A 14,894-nucleotide genomic window follows, 5' to 3' on the forward strand; every position below is an offset into this window, starting at 1 on the left:
TTAAAAAGTATCAATGGCGAATGTATGAACGATCGAAAAATGAGAAATATCTTAACGTAGCGATGCATTATTTGGCATCTGGGACCAGCTACGTTAGAAGGAACCACATGTGAACAGAAGAGAAGAGAGTACGTGAGTGAAGTGTTTTAAAAGAAAGGCTACAACCGGAAGCAAGGTTTAACTTTGAGAGATGGTACAAGAGGATTTCAGGACAAAACGTGGAAGGAAAGGTTTAGCTTAGCAAAATTCCATGAAGAATTTAGAAGAAACGAAGGCTGAGGGAGTTTAAGGATTGGTTTACAAAACGGGGCTAATGCAGTTTCGCACTTCTCCTTGAAAAATGCATTTTTTTTAAAAACATCTTCTTGGATTCCTACATTTTAGATGTCGGAGATTACGAATAGCCAAAAATTTTTGAAAAATTTCACTCCCTTCATTTAAATTTTTGATTTTGTTTACATTAAAGAGATCGTAGCAAATTGACAACCATATGCAAATCGAAATTAAATACAGACAAAAACATTAATGATTTGCGTTTTACTTGTACTTACCTTTAAACAATCGTAAATAATATAATGTAGATTAAATATACGCCATTTTATTTGAAACAAACATTAATATTTAATAATTCATGTTCTAAAGTTTAATAAGAAGCTCAAATTTTACCCTTCCCCCAATTTAAAATTTCGAACTTTTTCATCCATTTATTTATTTATCTGTCTATTTATTTATTTATCTTTGTCCGTTTTAATCATAAAATAGATTTGTTAACTAAACGTGACGGTCCAAGAGAAGACAGTGTGATTGTTGTTCTTAACCCCAGGAAGACATTCATATCTATCTATCGCTTTACACACATATCTATATGCTTGTTGAATTAAAAACTTTGAAAACGTGGTTTCTTGCATATCTGAAATAATATACATTTAAAGTGTTCATGGCGAAAGATGTGTAAAAGTTTGATAGTTGTAATAGAGACATTAGTCTCTCTCTATCACCTTTCAACAGCATTCTATATTAAGGAACAGTAGAACAATTCAACAACATAATAAAAATAAGTTTTATTTTGGATGATACTTTGTTTTATAAATCCTGTGTCACTCAGCTTAGCAGCCGCTGATTGGGTTGCTGTTGGTATTGGAAGGGTAAGGGCTTCCTTGATGCCTGCCAGAGAAGCAAGTATTTATCACCATCGAAGGCATCGTGTTGAGGAGCGAGGAGTTGTCATGTAGAAGGTCTGTCGCTCAACTGCTTAAGAAAGTGAAACTCACTCTTTAAGTACTAGTTTTACTACGCATGCGCACTCGAGGGGCTTCCGGTGGTGAAGTCCCTTGCGCATGTGCAGAATAGTACTTCCTCAATGGCGGCTATAATTTCGCACCACTACAGATGAATTAAACATCCAAAAGACTAGAAATTCTCTTAGCAAAATTACAGGAAGAATTAAAGAGAAACGAAGGCTGAGAGAGATTAGGAAGTTATATATTGAGTGGGGGTCAATTTAAATGGTTAGCTTATGAAACTAGCTGTTCGTAAATAATACATTTAAAAAGTATTAATAGCGAATGAATGTATGAAAAATAGAAAACTGTCTTAACTTAGCAATGCATTATTTCTTTTCATCTGGGACCAGCTACATTAGAAGGAACAGAATGTGACCAGAAGAGAGCAAGTGAGTGAAGTGTCGGATCTATTCAGTTTGACGGCCAGATTTTTAAATTAATTTTTTTTTTAAACTAAACACTTTGAAACTTCCGATACTGGTAGAATGGGTCACATAGAACAGGGTTTATTCACAACGTTTTTGACAAAATTTTGTAGTTTAGAAGTTATTTTGTGTGAAAGTTGTCGTATTTGGGTAATTTTAACCAATCAATGACATGTATTCAGCTGAAGAAAATTACTGCTGCTGTTTGCGAACAACAACTTCCAGGTCCATTATATATACATACATATATAACAATCAGCCCGGTGAGGGATTCGAACTCACAACCTCACGATCGTAAGCTCAATACTCTAACCACTGAGCCATGTGCTTTCACTCAATCATATAATGATATAAATATACATGCATACATACACATATATATGCACATACTGCCTTAACCGGTTTTCAAATCTTATTGAATTCTCATCAGAGGTGTCTCCATCAATGTGACCAGTCGCAGAGAAACAAGCAGCCAATCTGTTTATATACTAAACAACTACAGCAGCTCTAGAAAACTGGGGCTTGTTAATTTGCAATATATATATATGTGTGTGTGTGTGTGTGTGTAGTAATAGAAAGTCCTTGATACATTAGTGTATATTTGGAAAAGTGAGTAAAAAAAATTTTTCTGTTCATTGCTTTCCTCTTTAATGATTAGATATTAATTAATCACATGGTACAATTTATAAACATCTAATCATGAAAATGGAAAATAATTATCTTAATAGTTATCATTTAACTTTTTCAAACACACACGCATACATCAGGATGTTACATAACATCACAAGTGCAGTGAGTGCCTTTATTGCATGTATAAAAATACTCACAAATTTTGACAATGTCTTTTAAATTATATTTTAGATCATTGTTTATAATTTACTTACACAGGTGTTATATACTCTTTTACTTGTTTCAGTCATTTGACTGCGGCCATGCTGGAGCACCGCCTTTAGTTGAGAAAATCAACCCCAGGACTTATTCTTTGTAAGCCTAGTACTTATTCTATCGGTCCCTTTTTGCCGAACCGCTAAGTTACGGGGACGTAAACACACCAGCATCGATTGTCAAGCATTGTTGGGGGGACAAACACAAACATATACACACACACACACGCACATATATATATATATATATATATATATATACACATACATATACATATATACGATGGGCTTCTTTCAGTTTCTGTCTACCAAATCCACTCACAATGCTTTGGTCGGCCTGAGACTATAGTAGAAGACACTTGCCCAAGGTGCCACGCAGTGGGACTGAACCCATAACCATGTGGTTGGTAAGCAAGCTACTTACCAGGCAGCCACTCCTGCGCCTATGTTCAGTTTTATCTATTTACTAATACACATTTCAAAATCTATGATTATTAATATCAGTCATAATATTGCCATAAAACTTAGCATCAAATAGGTTAAAAATACAAAAAACAACCTGTGAAAATGCACCGATTGCCCTCTACCATTCCCTTTGACTCCAGTACCCATATAAAGTGTTCTCCTATCCCTTCATAGGCAGTAGAAAATTTACTGCTCGTTTTGAGAAACACCAGCATAAAACAAACAGTTCTATATTTAAGAGATGAGGAATTATGTACCCTATTTACATTTGACGGATATTTGTCCTCCACTTGTTTGTTGTTAACATTTTTTTTTTTTGATGGAGTTTCTCTCTATGTCTCCATTGAAGTCTAATGTCGGCTCCATACCAATTAGATAATCCAGTTCTATATTTAAGAGATGAGGAATTATGTACCCTATTTACATTTGACGGATATTTGTCCTCCACTTGTTTGTTGTTAACACTTTTTTTTTTGATGGAGTTTCTCTCTATGTCTCCTTTGAAGTCTAATGTCGGCTCCATACCAATTAGATAATCCAGTTCTATATTCAAGAGATGAGGAATTATGTACCTTATTTATTATTTGTTAACACCTTTGTCTTTTTAACAACAAACAAGATGAGGACAGATATCCGTCGAATGTAAATAATGGATAAAACAAACACCTTAAACAATAGAGGCCATCAACATTTCTCAATTATTTGCATTAACGAAACGTTTATTAATAAAAGTAAATAAAAGATTGTCATTACTTAAAAGTGTTAATCATAGAAGATTATGGATAAACAGCAGATATTAAATTGCTTTTATTTAAAGAGCATACACACAAAATAATAATAATAATAATAAAAGAAGAGGTGCAAAGAGTCCAGTTTAGAAACACTCAGGTTTGGTGGCAGTGTTTATCAACTTAGTAGATGGGGTTTTTGAAATTTTTTAAAAATATTTTCTTGAATTAGGTTGTCAGATGTTTTTTTTCCTTTTTTTTTTTCATTTATTTTCAATCCTTTCTAATGCTATTTAAATTAACAGGGAAAATATTTTCATTGTAGCGTTTTTTTGTTTTTTTTTTACATATTTTTTTGTAGCTTTATTCTTCCTTTACATCTTTCGCTTATGGCTTTTGAAATTCAAATAAATTTTACCTTTTTCGGATATCTGATGATAGAGGGCCAGGAAGAGAAAAATGAACGGATTTATCTGACAACCTAATGTGAGAGAGAGAGGGAGGAGAGAAAGAGAGAGAGGTGGATAGCGATAGATAGATAAAGAGAGAGAGAGGTGGGACTAAAGTCCAGAAAACAACAAAAACAAGTCACTGTGATTATTTTATCTTAATTTGGAATGACTAAGCACCAATTTTTGGAATGTGTTTTTTCTTCTTAAAAATCATTTAGCTGGAAACTTCTGGGGTTAAGTTTGGGTTAAGAGAGAGATAAGGGTGGATGTTTTTTTATATTTTCATTTAAAAAATTTTTTTAATATTGTTTATTGATTGTTTTGTGAAAAGAAAATCCAAAAAAGTGAACAATTTTCTAATGTATATTTGAAAAAATATTTTTTGATTTGAAGAAATAATCGTTTCTGATTTCAGTAGAAGAGCATCAATCCTGATGGGAGGTGGGGGGTTAGTTGATACCTTTGACCCCTGTACTTGACTGGTACTTCATTTCATTGACTCTGAAAGAATCAAAGGCAAAGTTGACCTCAGCAGGATTTGAACTCATAACATAAAGAGCCGAAAGAAATGTGAAGAATTTTTCCAACACTTTAGTGACTCAGCCAACTCACCACCTTAATAATAATAATAATAATAATAATAATAATGATAATAATAATAATAATAATAATCCTTTCTACTATAGGCACAAGGCCTGAAATTTGCGGGGAGAGGACTAGCTGATTACATTGACCCCAGTGCTCGACTGGTATTTATTTTATCGACCCCAAAAGGATGAAAGGCAAAGTTGACCCCAGCGGAATTTGAACTCTGAACGTAAAGACGGATGAAATGTCGGTAAACATTTCACCTGGTGTGCTGACGGTTCTGCTGTCTTCACTACTATAATGATAATAATGATAATGTGTTAAGCATAAATCCATGCATTTTGAAGGAACAGAACATGAATGCCAGGGTATGCAATGGGAACTTTACACCCAGGAAGAATGGAAGGCAAAGTCCCACCCACTAGCGTAGCTAGAGTCTGTGCCACCCAAGGTACCCTTCTGTTTGCTGCCCCCAGACCCAACAAAAAACACATCGCCTACAGCAGACCCAAGGGTCACCAAGGGCAGACTGCACCTACTGATCCCACCCCCTAGTTATGCTACTGGTCCCACCCTGGCAGGACAAAATATAAGGTGCTCTACAAATACTGCTCAGTTCATAGAAGGAGAAGGGCAAGCTGTTTTCCTGTCTGGTGGCCCTGGAGACTGTAATTGGAAGGACTGAAACCAGACACTTTTCTCTGTGGCCATGGTGAAGCTCCCATCAAGTTCTTCATGTTCTATTTATAGGGGGAGGGGGAATGAGAGTGGATTGTGATGGTGCTGTCTTCCAGTAAATTTGGTGAAAGCTGTATGAGAAAAGCATCACAAATAGGTCTGTTTTCAGGAAACAGCTGTAGGTCATGTCACACAAATGGGAACGGGCAGCTACCCTGGATCTGTGGTGGTCTTTGATTGACGCTAGAAAAATATGTCCCTTGCACCACTCCTGGGACAATGCACTTTATTTTATATACCCTCATTCCCTGCGCTTGTGTATTTTTGTAATTTGTCCAAAAGAAATTTATCACCATCGTCACCACCACCATCAATGTAGAACTGCAAGAGCATCAGGCAAAAATACCTTGTATTTGATCGGGATCCTTTTGCCTTTTATCCATTGAGGGGATAACAGAATAAAACACCTGCCAAATACAAGGGGGTGGGTGGGACTCGATGTAATTGACTAAACTCTCACCCCCAAATTTCTGGCCTTAGCCCTTTAACATCTAAGCTGGCCACATTCAGCCCAAATACCATACTTGTTTTATAGTCAAACTGTCCAGATCCAATCTCTCACACCGACCCTACGAGGATCAGGAAAACCTTAAAGCTACAAGATAATGCATGATTAATTCAGAACAATGTAAATAAATACGGATTACATTTGACAAAGGAATCTGAATGCTAAAGGGTTATGCCTATATTACAAATGATATTATTATTATTATTATTATTATTGAGTGAAAGAGCAATGCATTTCATTGTTGCTAACAATAAGCAGGTGGGCAAAAGCCTAACCTCAACAAACAGTAGAAGTTGTAGCTGTGAATATATTAGAGTTATAAAAGAGAGGATTTAGAAGAATGGGCAGATGAGAAATAGTGAAAGAGCTCCCAAGACCACAGCAATATCGGGCAGTAGTTAGTAGTGGTGGTAGTAGTAGTGGTAGCATTAGCAGTGGCAAGTAATTAGATTGGTGAAAGTGATTGGTAGCAAAGTACCAGAAAGAGAGGGAGAGACTTTCACCATGGAAATATATCACAGTCTAGCAGAAGAGCAGCACTCAAGGGGGGTAAGAAGAAATACAAACTATAAAGGTGTAGAAATTGAAATAAGCAGGATGTGGGGCCTGAAACGAAACCAGTTGTGACTGGAGTACTAGGGGGTCATAAAGAAAAACAGTCAATGGCTTCCTTGAAAAAACCCTGGGTAAACCTAGAAGATATGAAATCCAGAAAATAGTACAAAAGAATATTCTCATACCCTACATAAGTTCTTGTTCTTTAAATCTATATTCTGAGAAAACAATTTTTTTTTTGTCTTCCCTTATTTGGAGCAAGAATGAAAGTCTAATGGGATTGGAAGCTGTGTTGAACAACAACATTAAACTGCAATGTTTTCTCGAGCTAACTGGTGAACTTGATGAGCCTAGGGTTCTGGCAAGACCTTTGGTCCTTTAGGATATACATGATTACATGTGCGTGTGGCTTAGTGCTGCATTCATCATTGTAAGATCGTGGGTTCAATTCCCAGACAGGGCGGTGTGTTGTGTTCTTGAGCAAAACACTTCATTTCACGTTGCCCTGATCTGGGTAAATGAGAAAGCTTGCAATGGACTGACATCCCATTCTCGGTCATGCCAAGGAAGCCAGGTAGACAGCTCTGTGAGTCTTCCTAGGACTTGAGACAGTATTGTCCAGGGGTTGATGATGGTGATGATGAAAGGATGGATAAAAAGCGAAGATGACCTCAGCAGGGTTTGAACTCAGAGCACAGAGAATTGGAGCAAACACCACAAAACATTCTGTCTGATGAACTGACAATTCTAGCAATTTGGTTTCATATTTTGGCACAAGGCCAGCAAGCTCACAGAGAGGGGCTAAGTCGATTACATCGACCCCAGTGTTCAACTGGTACTTATTTTATCCACCCTGAAAGGAGGAAAGATAAAGTTGACCTTGGCGGAATTTGAACTCAGAACGTAAAGATGAACGAAAGACCAAAAAGCATTGTGCCAGCTTACCACCTTCGATAGTTCTAGTAATTTGCTACCTGACCATATATGAGTGAGAAGACTAGAAATAGAAACACATCAATGTGATCTGGTATTGAACCCTCAATAGGTGGCTTGATGTTCCCACCTTGGCTGCTAAAAAACCACATTTCATCCCCAATCCCCATCTACCTGCTGTCACCATGTTTTAACCCTTTCGTTACCAACCCAGCTGAGACCACCTCTGGCCCTGTAGTACAAATGTCTTGTTTTCAAAAGTTCTGAATTAAAATCTTCCACCAAACCTTAGTCACAATTAATGTTCCTAACACTAGCTTAATGATAACTAAGTTATTTTACTAAATTCTTTTTAGAATTAATTGAAAGAAACAAATTATTATTAAATAATAATAATTTCAAATTTTTGTACAAGGCCAGTAACTTCAGGGGAGCGAGGTAAGTCTACATCAACCCCAGTGCATAACTGGTACTTATTTTATTGTCCCCGAAAAGGATGAAAGGCAAAGTCAACCTCAGTGAAATTTGAACTCAGAATGTAAAGACAGAGGTAATACTACCAAGCATTTTGATTAGCGTGCTAACGATCCTGAAGACTCATTATTGCAATGTATAAATAAATGGTGTTGCAAAGAAAACATTGAAATATATTGGTTTCAAAGAATGACAAGATGGCTGAGTTAAGATGTTTGTTGTTGAAAACTGCTGTCGCTGTTGTATGGTCTGAGATTCATCGGGTATGGAATTGTGTGGGGTTCAGAGGTGAAAAAAAAAAAAAAAAACTGCACGAAGCCTTTATAAGTCAATGGCTTCAAAGTGAAAAATTGAGACCCTAAATCAGAAACTAATTGGTAAAAAAAGTTAAAAATGGTAGAATTAGAATGGAAGGAATAATAGTGAAGGTTGTGGTTAATACAGTAATGGTGACTAGTTGCTTGTAATTAATAGAAGGTGTTTTCAGGTGTAAACTACAGGTGTGTGTAAGTGTGCAGGATAGAAATATTTCTTTAAAAAAGAATGTGCTAAATGTTTAAAAACAGAAATTGTGTTTTTCTGGGCTTTTTTTTAACCCTAAAAAGAAGGCAAAGTCAACCTTGGCGGAATTTGAACTCAGAACACGAAGACGGGTGAAATGCCGCTAAAGGTTTTATTCGGTGTGTTCATGATTCTGCCAGCTCACTCACTGCCTTAAGACCAAGAATAAAATATTGGTGTATAAGAATGGTTAATAAAGACAAATTTATAAGAGAGGAGGAAGAGGAGATGTGCATTTCTGTTAAATAAACCTCAGTATATGCCTGGTATTTTATCTTACAGGTCTGAGATGAATGACAAAGTGAAATCAAAAACGGTGGTGGGATTTGAATTTAGAAAGGGATAGACCCTAATACCAAAAGGCATTAACACTGGTAACTGGCATCCCTCCACAGCTTTTGTGCGTTGATAGAAAACAAAATAAAAAATGTTATAAATATTTCAATACAGAAAAATTTTTTTTTTAAAAACCGTGGATAAACTGTTTTCTATTTATGGTTGTCAACATAAGATAGGGCATGTGTTTAAGGGTCAGACGGAAGAAATGTAGTCTCTTAAAAGTATCAGCCCTTCTGGGTATGAATATAAAGAGGGAAAGTGAAATATGCAACAATAATTTTCTGCATTTGATGGCATAAAAGACTTGTCGGGTGCATTAGTCACACCCTAATTTCAGCAGCTCATATTTAATGTCAGGAACGAAATTAGTTTCAGGGAGGAGGTCCAGCTTTGGATATGGGACCAGGAGTGATACTTTTGAGACACACACACACACGTATATATATATACATATATATACACACACATTCATAAATACATATAGAAACATACATATATTTTATTGGTTCACTAACCTTGAGTTAGCACTTAATATACATTGGCTTCTGATTGCTTCATATATATATATATATATATATATATATATATATATATATATATATATATATCTTCATATATATATATATATATATATATATATATATATATATATAAAATTGTTAAACAGGACATCAAACATTGAGGTAAGGCAAACATCTCGAGTCATATACAATATTATTACAGGAAGAATTTCTTTTCATAATAATATTGCATTTGACTTGAGATGTTTGCCTTGCCTTAATGTTTGATGTCCTGTTTAGCAATTTTATATCCGCTACATTGGAAATCTGCAATGGCTCCATAACTACCATCCCAGCTATAAACCTTGGCACTCCAGTAATCTGTTACAGCACTTACCTAATCATTTAGATCACCCCATACTTTGTATATACATACATATGTATATACATATATATATATAAAACACAATATATATGCATATATATATATATATATATATATATATATATATATATATATATATATATATATATATACATATACACATATATATATACTTATGCACATATACAAATATTCTTTGCACATATATATATATATATGTGTGTGTGTATGCATATACATACACAAACCCACATCTATATGTGTGTCTTTTATGCCATCATGGGATATCGTAATGGGATATCGCAATGACAATTACTTTGAAGGAATGCCAGGCTCTGTCAGAGGGAAACAGTTTTTTGCCGCATAAAGGCGGCAGGTTGGCTTCGATATGAGTAGATGCAGATATATTTATCAAAGTGAATAAATCTAGACGAGAAGTTAGACAAATACAACAACATCTTATGCATAATTTTATTGTAAGGCACTACAATAATGGATATAGTAGTCTATTACAGTGATATTTTGGTTAATTAATTAACTAATTAAAAGATATATTAATGATATGTCTACTAAAATTTTAACCATTTGACATTAAAACTGGCCATACCTGGCCCAAATATTCTGTTTTATTTTCAAAGTGGCCAGATCTGGCCTGTCACACCTTCCCTACAATGTCATTCTAAAATTAAACAATCATGTCGTTGGAACCTCAAAGTTATGAGATAATGCATAGTTAATTAAAGACAATGTGAATAAATAGGCATAAAATTTGTTGCTGGAGAAATGTGAATGCTAAAGGGTTAAAAATGAACACTAATGAAGTAATTAACTTTGATCTGTGAATGTCTGATTGTCAACTTATTAATAAAGATGTCCTGTTGGAAGCAAAATTCTTTACACATATACAACCAAGGCAAACCTGCATCTCAGGTGGAAAATGGAAACGTGTTACAGGTTATTAAAATGTTAAGGCACTGTACTAAATATATATGTGAATGTGTGTGTGTGTACTTAAAAAGTTGTTGGTTATAGGTGGTCAGAAAGTGACCGTTGGTTTTGCACCAATAAAGTCCTTAGTAGTAGTGTGCTGCAAAGAATTTTATAGGTGTGAAACCAATGGTCACTCTCTGACAAGCCATCACCAACATCATCATCATCGTTTAACGTCCGCTTTCCATGCTAGCATAGGTTGGACGATTTGACTGAGGACTGGTGAAACCAGATGGCTACACCAGGCTCCAATCTAATTTGGCAGAGTTTCTACAGCTGGATGCCCTTCCTAACGCCAACCACTCAGAGAGTGTATATATATATATATATATATATATGTGGAAGTTAATGGGGAAAATAGGTGTTGCATTATGAAATTCTACATTACAGCACTATTTTCAGCAATACATAGGGGGGATGCCTTTATCATGCATAATAATACATACAGACGTGTGAACTTGAGGTCTCAATATGATTCCCTATTGTCTACATGCCCTGGTTCAGTATATAAGTGCTTCCTTTGCATATCTGCATATTATCTTCCAAGCACCTTGCTGAACATCACCATTTACAGGCTTTCAGAGAGTAAGTCCTAACTTGTTGTGGCCAGGATATACATATACACACACACACATGTATGTATATATCATAACCAGTAATACTATTAAGTATAGTGATAACTACATCACTTTACTGGAATCAGAATGGATGGTGATAATCTGTGGAGTAGCAGCCACGCATCTAATTATACACATAAAACATACTCTGTGTGTGTGTGGGTGCGTGTTCTCATCTAATTATAAGACAGCAACTTACTGATATTGCCTTTGACTTCTATTATTATTATTATTATTATTATTATTAATATCATTATTATTATTATTATTGTTATTATCATTAAGGCAGTGAGCTGGCAGAATCGCTAACATGCTGGGTGAAATGCTAATCAGTATTTCGTCTGCTGTTACGATCTGAGTTCAAATTCCGTCAAAGTCAACTTTACCTTTCATACTTTTGGGGTTGATAAATTAAGTACCAGTGAAATACTGGGGTCGATGTATTTGACTAATTCTCTCACCCCAAATTTCAAGCCTTGTGCCTTTAGTAGAAAGGATTATTATTATTATTATTATTATTATTACATTAGACAAAAATATCTTGTAGTATTTGTTCCAGTTCTTTACATTTGCAGTTTGAATTCTGCCTTTCAACCCCTCTGGAGTGGATAAAATAAAGGACCAGCCAAGTGCTAGGGATTGAGGTAATCATCTTGTCCCTCTCTACCATCCAAACTGCTGGCTTTGTAACTAAATTAGAAACAGACATCCTCCTCATCATTGTATGTTAATGTGCATTGACAACATGTAGGCATGTCTCTCCATCATTTAATTAATGACGGGAAAGTTGCTTTATCTTCCTTTAATTTTCTAAACGAGGGACGTCAGAACATTTGAACATCTCCCCTCATTAACAGTGGTTGGGGTAGGGTTAGAGAAAAGGCCTGTCTTTTATTAAAACACATGTGGTTTAATGTGGCTGCTTCTGGAGGAGCAGGAAAAAGTGCAAGCAGCAAATTAAGTATTAATTATGGCCAGAGAGGTGAAAAAATAAAACAAAAACAAACTAAACATTAACAAATGCAGAAATAATCAGAGGGAGGAACTTAATAATTGGCTCCTGGAAAAGAAAAGAACTGGAAGATGTATGTTACAAAGGCCAGTACTACCTTGCCCACAGAATATATACTAAGCAGTGAACAAGGAGGGGAGTGGAGCAACATACTTTTGGTTTTCTAAAAATGGAATGGGTTTTTATACTCTCTCAAAGAAGATATATGGCATAATGTGTGTTCTTTCAACCAGTGTACGGCATATGGAAATGTAATCTTGGTATTTCAGACTAAAGATAAGGTGAAGCAACTGGTGGAGTTGGTGCATCACACACACCTGGCCACAAATTGGTGCCACAAAATCAGTAGTGATGTTGGCACTTAGCTTGTCCAAACTTTGTGGCACAGACTGAGCAAGTAAAGAATGCAGAAGTGACACAAAATATGTTGTGATTGGAGGGGAATCTGTATTGATATGCAAGTTCTGATGACCACCTACCTCCAACCCAAAGACTATATTCCGGAGCTGTACCCCACTGCGAAGGGAGAAAGCCCTGTTGCTATATGAACCATGCAAGGGCTTTCTGGTCAGAGGTGCAGGAAAAGCAGAGTAAAAGAGAAAGCTGCAGACAAGAGCAGAAGCAGCAATAACATCAAATATGAAGACTCTTCACTTTCCATAGTAGTAGAGGCCATAGCTCTAAGTGTAGCCAAAAACAATCACCGAGCAAGAAGACCAAAGGAAGGGCTTCCTCCCAGTAGTATCTCTCAATAGTTTTGTGATGATAATGAATAAATGGAAAAGAGAGAGCAGTGACAAAGTGTTATGGAAGGCAAAAAGAAAAAGGGAATGATCCCAAACCAGATGCAAAAAGGAGGAGCCCTCCCCCATCGCCTCTTTGCTGAAGGACCAATAAACTTTTGATTGAACTTACAAAAGACCTGAAGGAAGACAAAGAGAATTGTCTATTGTTTTTTTTTTTTGCTCCCTTCCCCTGTTTTTTATATACCCACGGCACAGCTCCAATACATCCTGTAATCCCTTTATAAAACATTTCATATAAATAAATGGGTTGCAGGGACAAAGAATTGACAGGATTAATAATAATAATAATAATAATCTTTTCTGCTGTTGCCATAAGGCCTGAAATTTTGGGGTAGGGGCATAGTGGATTACATTGATCCCCTCCCCCAGTGCTCAGCTGGTATTTTATTTTATCAACCCTGAAAGAATGAAAGGCAAAGTTGACCCCAGTGGCATTTGAACTCATGATGTAAGAGTCAGAAGAAATGTCGCTAAGCATTTTGTCCAGCATGGTAACAATTCTGCCAGCTCACCGCTGCAATAACAACAACAATAATAATGGTTTCAGATTTTGACCCAAGGCCAACAGTTTTAGGAGGAAAGAGTTAATTGATTATATCAACCCCCCACCCCATACTTGACAGGTACTTTATTAATAATAAATTGTCTTATAGACACAAGGACAGAAATATTAGGGAAGGAGTAAAGCAAATTAAATTAACTCCATACTTAATTGGCATTTATTTCATCAACCCCAAAAAAGATGACATTGGTATGACTTGAACTCTAAACCTTAAGGGCCATTAAACACTTTTAAGGTATTTTGTGTGACATTCCAACCATTCTGCCAATCAACTGTTCTAAATAATACCACATGTTGATAGTGAATACAAGAGAAGCAGGTTCAAATCAGAATCTAAGTCAGGATCATAACTCATGTGTGTGTGTGTGTGTGTGTGTGTATGTAATACGTTTATGAGAGTGCAGGTGTGACTGTGTGGTTAAAAAGCTTGCTTTCCTACCATGTGGTTTGGGGTTCAGTCCCACAGCACAGCATCTTGGGGAAGTGTTTTCTGCTTTTAGCATGGACTGACCAAAGCCTTGAGAGTAAGTGGATTTGATAGACAGAAAACTGAAAGAAGCCTGTTGTGTATATATATATATATATATATATATATACACGCATACATGTATATATGTGTGTGTGCTTGTGTGTACTGTTGTCTTGTCATCATGAGATGGTTGTAAAGGAGCATTAATTGTCATAAAAGCAATGTGGTTCATTCCCAGTCTTCTGTGAAGAAACATATCTGGCTGTCGGGGGTAGGGTGAGAAATATTACCTTGGCTCAGAAACAGGTGAGGGTTGGTGACAGGAAGGGCATCCGGCTGCAGAAAATCCACTTCAACAAATTCAATCTGATCCATGCAAGCAGGAAAAGTGGATGTTAAAATGATAACGAGGACGGCCATAAATTTCAGAGTTCAATTTCAAAGTATGGCATCTCGGGCTATTGTTCTACCATAGCTTCAATTTGATCCAAACCTCATCAGTGAAATTAGGTCAGTGGAAACTGTGGAGAAGCCTTAATCAATCAGATGGACATTTCCAGTAATGTAAAGGACCAGTACTGCTGTATGCAATGTTATGCTGATTCTGCCTTAAGATTACA

This window comes from Octopus bimaculoides, chromosome 26 (genome assembly GCF_046866305.1).
Source record: "Octopus bimaculoides isolate indiv1 chromosome 26, ASM4686630v1, whole genome shotgun sequence".
Taxonomy (NCBI): Eukaryota; Metazoa; Mollusca; class Cephalopoda; order Octopoda; family Octopodidae; genus Octopus; species Octopus bimaculoides.